The following is an 8214-nucleotide window of genomic DNA, read 5'->3' as shown; positions in this document are numbered from 1 at the left end:
ATTAGATGAATTAACAATAATTCATTTTGATTATAATATTAAGGTATTTATTTGTTAAATGAATTTTAAATTGAATTACTTACTTTGCATAATTAATTTATATTTTCAATTTAGGCCAGATTTTAATAATTTCTTATTAAAATAATAACTTGCCCAATTATAAGTATTTACAGATTTTAACAATTATTTATATGAAATAATCATTAAAATGCATTTTTACATGCTTAAATACTTAGGAAAATAGTTTTAAATAGTAAACAGTATTGAAAAATTATGAAATTATTAGGAAATCATTATTGCATACAATATGAATTACTGTAAAATTTGTATATTTTTCTGAACTGTTTTAGTATTTATTTAATATTTTAATGATTAAACAACACAAAATTCGGGAAAAATAGTAAATGATTCTCAAAAAATCTGTAAAATTAACCATAGTTTTATAACATGATGTAGAGCTCAGTGTATAAGTTTCAGATATTTGTGACTATGGGAAGTATTTTTTATATATTTCATTATTAATTAATCAATAAAATCATAAATAATAGTAAAAAGTAATGTAAATGCATGAAACTTCATATATCATGTTTAATCAGTATACAGGTCATCCCAGAATTTTCTCAGAATTTATTGAATGCAAAAAGTATTTTATGTGAATTATTGCCCTACTTTATTGCAATAATTATAGTAATTCAATAAAAATAAATTATTTTCTGAAAATTTCCAGAACTTCTTATTTTCTTGATGGGATTCTGAGAAAAATCAGGTTTATGCATAAAATGAGTTTTAGATGTTTTGGTGGATTTAATTTGTTTCTTGTATGAATATGAAACTTTTAACAACATACCTTGATGAATGCTTCAAGAGGGATGAAGATTTGAGTATAATAGATTGTTCTTGGATGGAATATGAGTATTCTTGGAGGAAATTTCGAGATTGAGAGTGAGAGAAAGAATAGAGAAGGTTTAAGTGGTGAAGAGAATAATGTGTTGAGAGAAAAAGGAAAGGAAAGTGGATGGGAGGTGTGAGTGGGAGACCATGGGAATAATCTTTTTGCTTTTGGTGGTCTTCATAATTTCCCACTAACACAAGCATCTTTTACATAATTAATATAAGAGTTTTATAAAATTTAATGTAAAGTTTATAAAAATAGAGTTTTATAAAATTTAATGTAAAGTTTATAAAAATGGAGTTTTATAAAAGATGAGTTATTATTTGATTATAACAATCTACTTTGATTTGAAGTTTATTTATAGCATTCAAGTTTGATTCTTTTAAATTTAATTAGAGCATTATACTTTGATTTGATTTTAATATGGTATCATAATTTAGTTTGATTATAGTTATAACGTTGTACTATACTATGTTGCTATTAACGTCAATTTATATCGTAGTGTATGAGTTTCGATCCTATTAGCGTCAAGTAATCTTGAGTAGGGTTTGAATGAGATTGCGAGAGGTTTCGTTTGTGATCTTTTTGAGTGTCCGGCTTCGCAACGCAAGGTCCATAGACCCCGTTAAGCCATGATTTAGTGTCCTACACAATCCCGATGATTGTGCAATAGTGTTTTATCGCTTTGGTTCATTGTTTAGCACTGTTAAGGCTAAGGAAAATCAAACACATGAACTTTCCAAATGATGTTTTCTCATTAAAATAGTGAATTATACAGCGATTACATAACGTAAACCCTATCATACAAGGGTTAATGGAGTTGACCGGTTTGACTAGTTGACTTTGTTTGACTTTGACTTGACCGAAATTTGATGGTTGTCACAGGCCAGGACAGGAAAAGTCCGTTAAAATTTTATAACTCCTTCATCCGACTTTCGTTTTCGTCTGTCTTTTTACTGTTGTTCTACTATTGTCGAGATCTTCAATTCTCATTTAGATTGCGTCGGCTAAAAGTCGCTCGATCTCTATTTCGAGGTTTTAGCTGTCTACTACTATATCCGAAACTTAGAAAATTATAACTTCCTCATACGAAGTCAGATTTGGACGTTCTTTTTATGTACGTTTACGGTTTAATGATATCTACGACTTTCATTTAGATACCAAAGGCTAAAAAGTATTTTATTGAAATTTCGCGTTTTACGCTTAACAGTGTTTTACCGGTTTTGTTGCGGATCTTTAATTGGTCATAATTTCTTCGTTATAACTCGGATTTTAATGTTCTTTATGTTTTTGAAAGCCTTGTTACGATATCTATCACTTAGTGCATTCCAATTGAGATTTTTGAACATTTAATTTTTGACACTATTCTTATTATCTCAAAAACAATAGGTTACAATACTTAACTTTAGATCATTATATTGACTTAAAAAAATATCGGGTTGTTACATCATCCCCCTGTTAGAGGGAATTTCGTCCCGAAATTATTTCTAGAAGTAACTGTTTACGGACTAGGGAATAGATGCGGATACTTCTGCTGCATCTGATCTTCTCGCTCCCAAGTTAATTTAGGTCCCCGCTTGGCATTCCAGCGAACCTTCACTATTTGTATGCGACTTTGCTTTGTTCGTTTGACCTAACGGTCCATGATCTCTACTGGTTCTTCCACGAAGTTGAGGTTCTTGTTTACCTCGACCAAAGCGAGTGGGATAGTAGAAGTCTCGTCGGACGACCAGTTTTCAAGTTAAAGATGGGGAAAGTAGGGTGTATGCTATTGGATTCCCGAGGTAGTCAGGGTCTATAAGCTACTGGATCGACTCTAGTAAGAATCTCAAATGATCTTAAGTACCTTGGATTTATCATTCCACGCTCTCCGAAGCGTATTCTGCCCTTCCAGATGAGACCTTCACCTGACGAGGTCACCAATCCTGGAATTTCCAAGGGTTTTCTCTTATCGAAGGCGTTAGCTTTTCTGCCTGATCCTGGGAGCTTCACGTCGCTCCTGGATTTGTACTCTCTTCTCGGTAGTTTCTCGGATGAATTTCGAACCAGCGAAGGTGTTGTCTGGAAATTGGACCTCTACCTAGTTGCGTGTCGCCTACTTTAATCCAGTGCAGAGAGGATCTGTACTTGCGACCAAAGCGGGTTTCGAATGGAGCAACTTTAAGTGCTAGCATGGTCAAGGACTCGACTAGTTGATAATTCGGTATTCTTGTTCTTCCAAAGTCTATCACATATGTTCTCCGCACAACTTCTAATGGTTAAATCGTTCTTTCATTCTGTCTGTTGGTTTTAAAGATGGTAGGCTATGTATCATGACTGGCCTAATTTTCCAAAAAATTTCTAAAGTGACTGCCTAAACTGGGAGATGATTATACTATCTTAAACTGAGATAACAGATATTAGAACACCGTACAGTCTAACTAATTTCTCGGACTCACGTCCTTGTTAACTTCTCTATTTTACCTGATTCCTTAAGATTGTAGGAAGGCTGCGGATTTGGCTGATCTGACAACGATCATCCAGAATGGCAATCAAGTCCACATGTTGCCTTGGTTAACTTGATTATGAAGCTCCTTGTAATCCATCATAACTTCCTCTCTGGTATTTCCAGTGGTTTGTAGTGAGCATGCGGGCTTTTGCTCTAAAGTTCATGATAAGACTCATACTTAGGTCATCCACCATCACCTCGTGTATACAAGTCGTATATAATTTAGATTGACAAAACGTTCGGATGGGTGGCTCTGCCCCAAGTCCACAACCAGACAAGGAACAGGAGATAGGGCGGAATCACACATCCTAAATCTTGTTAAGTCTAAATTATATACCACTCTTGCGTATACACTTAGTAGCGATTGATTAACCTAATGAATTCTTAGTCTCTATTCTTAAACTTGGTCTGCGGTACGTGTGGTCTTTCTCGAAGATCTACTAGGTACACTTCGGGTGGTTACTGACTTCTGAGACTTCTTTGGTGTTTTTCGCTTCAAGGTTATTAGTTATTGGGTAGGTTAGAAGGGCGTGGTACCCCTCGCATGGGTACTTCTGAAGTTCTGAAGTGAGAGGTAATATAAGGGTTGGGGTAATGGATTGGAAGAATTTTATCTGACGGTTGATTTAAGGGAAGAGTTGTTTTTTACACAGAATAGAAATTTTGCCTGGTAAGGACCAAGCCAAAACATGACAGATGATGATGCCGAGACTTCTTGACGAATCAGATATCATGTTAATTGGAAGCAAAAATGATGACTAGGATTATAAAATAACCTTGGTATGTTTACTACGAACCTTATTTTATCAAAAATTAACAATCACAATTAAACGAGGGTTCTGATAAATTGGAAACAATGAAATTTCAAGAAATGACTCCTACTAGGTCTCTCTATAACCGTTCGGTGTACACCAGTCATGTATAATTAATTAACGGGGTTTGGAAGCATACCAAAATTATAGCAGGGTTCTTTAATGCTTCCCCACATTCTGGGGTCAAACTCCTCCTGATCCCCCGCTATTCTTCTCGATTGGACAGTCCCTTTTGAAATGTCCTATTTCACCACAAAGGTGGCATATTGGACTGATTCCAACATTGATGATCGAAGTAATGTGCCGGATCGGGACTCTGCAAAAATGGGTAGTGTGCCCGTTCCTGTTGCAGTTCTTGCAATGCATCACTTGGTAGGCTCCCAGGTGATAGAAGCTGCACTTTTTGCACTTGGGTAGATTTCCAGCATACTGCCTTGCTGGGGTAGGGGTAAGCGGGATACTAGTAGAAACAGCAGTAGGAGTAACAGATGTCGTGGCCGCAGAGGCTACCACTGGTTGTTGTCTCTTGGCTAACTTTTGAGGTGATTTGCCCTTCTTCTTATCCCAGAACATCCGTTTCTTGTTCTTCTTTTGGAGGTTCGGAGTGTCATTGCGAGTAGGCACTCGTTTTTGTACTTGGTTATTACCTTGATTGGGATTGCTGATAACAACTCCACTACCATTTGCGTTGTTAGCGTTAAGGTGAGTCATGACAGCTGTTATGGCGGCTGTGACCGCAGCTTGAAAGGTAGTCGTATTCATCTGAAGGATTGGTGTTTTTCCAGCGGTTTGGTTTCGTTTCTTCGAAGGCATGATTCTGTTACATGATAAGGAAATGAGTTCGTGAGGGTTTATGGTTTGCTCTAGATGTATCCTAATCATTTATATGAATGTAACTTTTTCGTTTTATTATACTGTCCTCGATGATTCGACCTACATCCCTATGATGCAGTCCTGGTAAGGAGTAGAAGTAAGCTTCCAGAATGGTCATAAGGCGGGTGTCATTCAAACTAATTTATCTTTGGTTGGAGGATATCATGTTCCAACTTTTGAAAAGATTTGAAAGTAGCTCATAATAGAGTCTACATAAAATAGACTTATAAATTTTGAGAAATAATCACTCTCGATTGAGATTTCGTGATCCGATTTATTGATGTTAGTCAATATTACTGGTATTAAAGATGTAACAAGTTCAGGAAAATGACCTAGAAGTAGGTCTTACATCAAACCAGAATGAGGAAATTTTGACAGCACAAAGACCTAACCGATTGAAAGTTCAAGGTCTTGACATAAGCATGAAATTAACACTAGAGTCTATACATAGACATAATTTATATCCAAAAGAGAGAGTAGAGTAGGCTCTACTCGCGAGGGGAGTTGTTCCGGTTGGTACTTGATTCAACCCTAGATTCAGCCAGCTGTTGCTCCGTTTCCCATACACGTCTCTGCAGTGCCACCTGGTTCTGACGAAGATCCCTAACTTTAGATTGACTGGCATTCAACTCTACCTGTAGGGCGTCAGTGCGAGTCCTTTCTAAGTTTTGGTAATCGGTCAGATGACGGATACGAATTGTGTTGACTCCGGAGTTAGCACGGATCTCCATGCTTTGGTCTAAGTTTGCTCTTCCCTGCTCTGTATTGCGAGCAACACGTCGCACCAGGATAGGAAGGACTCTGTCTACTGAGCCTCCCTCATTTAAGTAATAGTAACTCCGGTCTTCGTTATAGGGAGGTAGTTGTCCCTGCTCGTGGCTCCACCTGCCTAAGTTCACTGCCCACAGAGGCGTCGGGCCTTGAAAAGCCGGACGAGGGTTAGGATTTTGAGCAACTTGGGGTGGATCATAGACCTCCGGTTCCGAGTCCGAGTCTTCTTGGACTTCCTCTTCGTTCTCTTTATCGGAACTCTCCTCGGGGTTTTCTACTGCTGGGACTAATGGGTTCTCTTCTTCAGGCTCTGCATCGAGCCATCTACCATTCCCTTGATCGGGAAAGTATGGGTCGCCGGGGAGATGGAATCCAGCCATGTCATCTAAGCGAGAAAAGAGATGTAAGAAACATATAATAGACGTAATACTTAGAAAATTATAGGATGATCCTTACCAGTTACTTCAATACTTGCATAGTGCATACCAATCATATGCAACCAAAACAGAATAGACCTTCGAATAAGTGACTCTAACTCTAAGTCCACAACCAAACAAGGAACAGGAGGTAAAGCAAAGATCACAGATTCTAAGTCTATGACACCGTAGTCACATATAACCTTAGCGTATCCACTCAGCAACTATTTACCTACTAATAAAGACCTTTTAGTTTTCACATAAGTAATTATAGTATCACAAAATACTCCTATAGTATTTTAAGTTTATGTTTAGTTCTAAAGTTTTCATTGTAGTAGTGTTGGTAAGTTTTTAGACTTGCTGCAACACCACAACCATTCCTAGGCACATGCTAATCACTTCCCGGAAAGATATAGTTGATCAGGCTATATCACTCCCAGATCTGATCATATGTCCTGAAGCCTACTTGTGTTGTCCAACAATCGCAATACTTTTGTCCTGTTTTAGTATGACACTGATCCTAGTATGAATGCATGTATGTATACTTTAGTTAAATATTTTATTATTTAAAAAGTATAAACTCTTGGTCAGAGTATTTTAATCCAGATGTGTTTATAGTTGTATATCTTTTATGGGTTGATATACTCAATTCACTATAAACAAAGCTCTGATACCAATCTGTCGCACCCCCAAACCGGAACGGTGGAAACGTTCGGGGGCGGAGGACGTCATGTACAGTATCATATCAATGCATAATAGTAAACAAGCAACAACATCATCCATTGCATTAATAGTATAATTTAATACAAGTGTGTTCTGTGTATAGTTTGAAAGACACCAAAATATGAATCAAAATAAAAGACGAGTCTTGAACACGCTCCGTCTTCTCAAAACCTGGTCCAGTTTACCTGTCTACTAGTGACCTGAGAATACAAGTTATTTTGAAAGAGTAGATCGGCATTAAAGCTGGTGAGTTCATAAGTATTTTAGTGTCAAATGTTTGTATAAGTTTGAAGAAAATGTTTGTAAGTGTTTGATGTAAAGTTTGTAAATGTTTGATGTAAAGTTTGTATACTTCCTAGAAAATCCTATATTTTCTACTAAAATGGAGAGTAGTCTCCTACCAAGACCCGACTGTTCTGTATGTTTGTTCTTTAGTAAAAGTGAGTGTTTTCCCAAGTTTATGACTATTATTACCAGAAAATAGTTTACATTACCTTTTATGTGAGAAGATCACTATATGAATGTAATGGGAAAATGACAGTGTACATTAACGTTTGTAATAATTAACTACTGAAGTACTAACTATCTTAAAACCAATTTGTTTAATTAAGGTCAAAATGTGATGTGGTTATAACCATACTGATTGACGAATGTTTAACACGACGACCTGTTGGCGTCGAAACTAATGTAACATTTGTCACCCCTTGTCCTGCCGGCCAAACTGTAGCGAACAGTCGGGATGCGGGATTGTCAGTCCCGTATAGATCTATACACACAATTCCCGCTCTCCCTCCAGGAGACTCTGGTTACAAAACGCGACCTAATTAGTATATTGCTAAGCCGTGAAGTAGTGGTTTCACATTAACGTTATTTTGTTCTTGTAAAAGGATGTATGTTCCTTTCTGTTCTTGTTATTGTATGTTCCTTTCTGTTCTTGTTATTGTATGTTCCTTTCTGTTCTTGTTATTGTATGTTCCTTTCTGTTCTAGTTATTGTATGTTCCTTTTTGTTCTAGTTATTGTATGTTTGAACTGACTCATGTATGAATTGATTCATGTATGAACTGGCTCTTGTAAGTTTCATTGTTCTAGAATTAGTAAGTAGTAATCCTCTAAACTATAACTATTATAGTTTACTAGTAATGTTGTTTGAATGACTGATCATGTTTGTACACCTTTTCTATCCAAAGGTATTGAACTGATGAAAGAACTTTTATATCTACATACATATACATAATAT

This window comes from Lactuca virosa, chromosome 8 (assembly GCF_052849685.1).
Source record: "Lactuca virosa cultivar CGN04683 chromosome 8, Lactuca_virosa_CGN04683_v6, whole genome shotgun sequence".
Classification (NCBI taxonomy): Eukaryota; Viridiplantae; Streptophyta; class Magnoliopsida; order Asterales; family Asteraceae; genus Lactuca; species Lactuca virosa.
Note: the sequence above shows the minus strand (reverse complement) of the source record.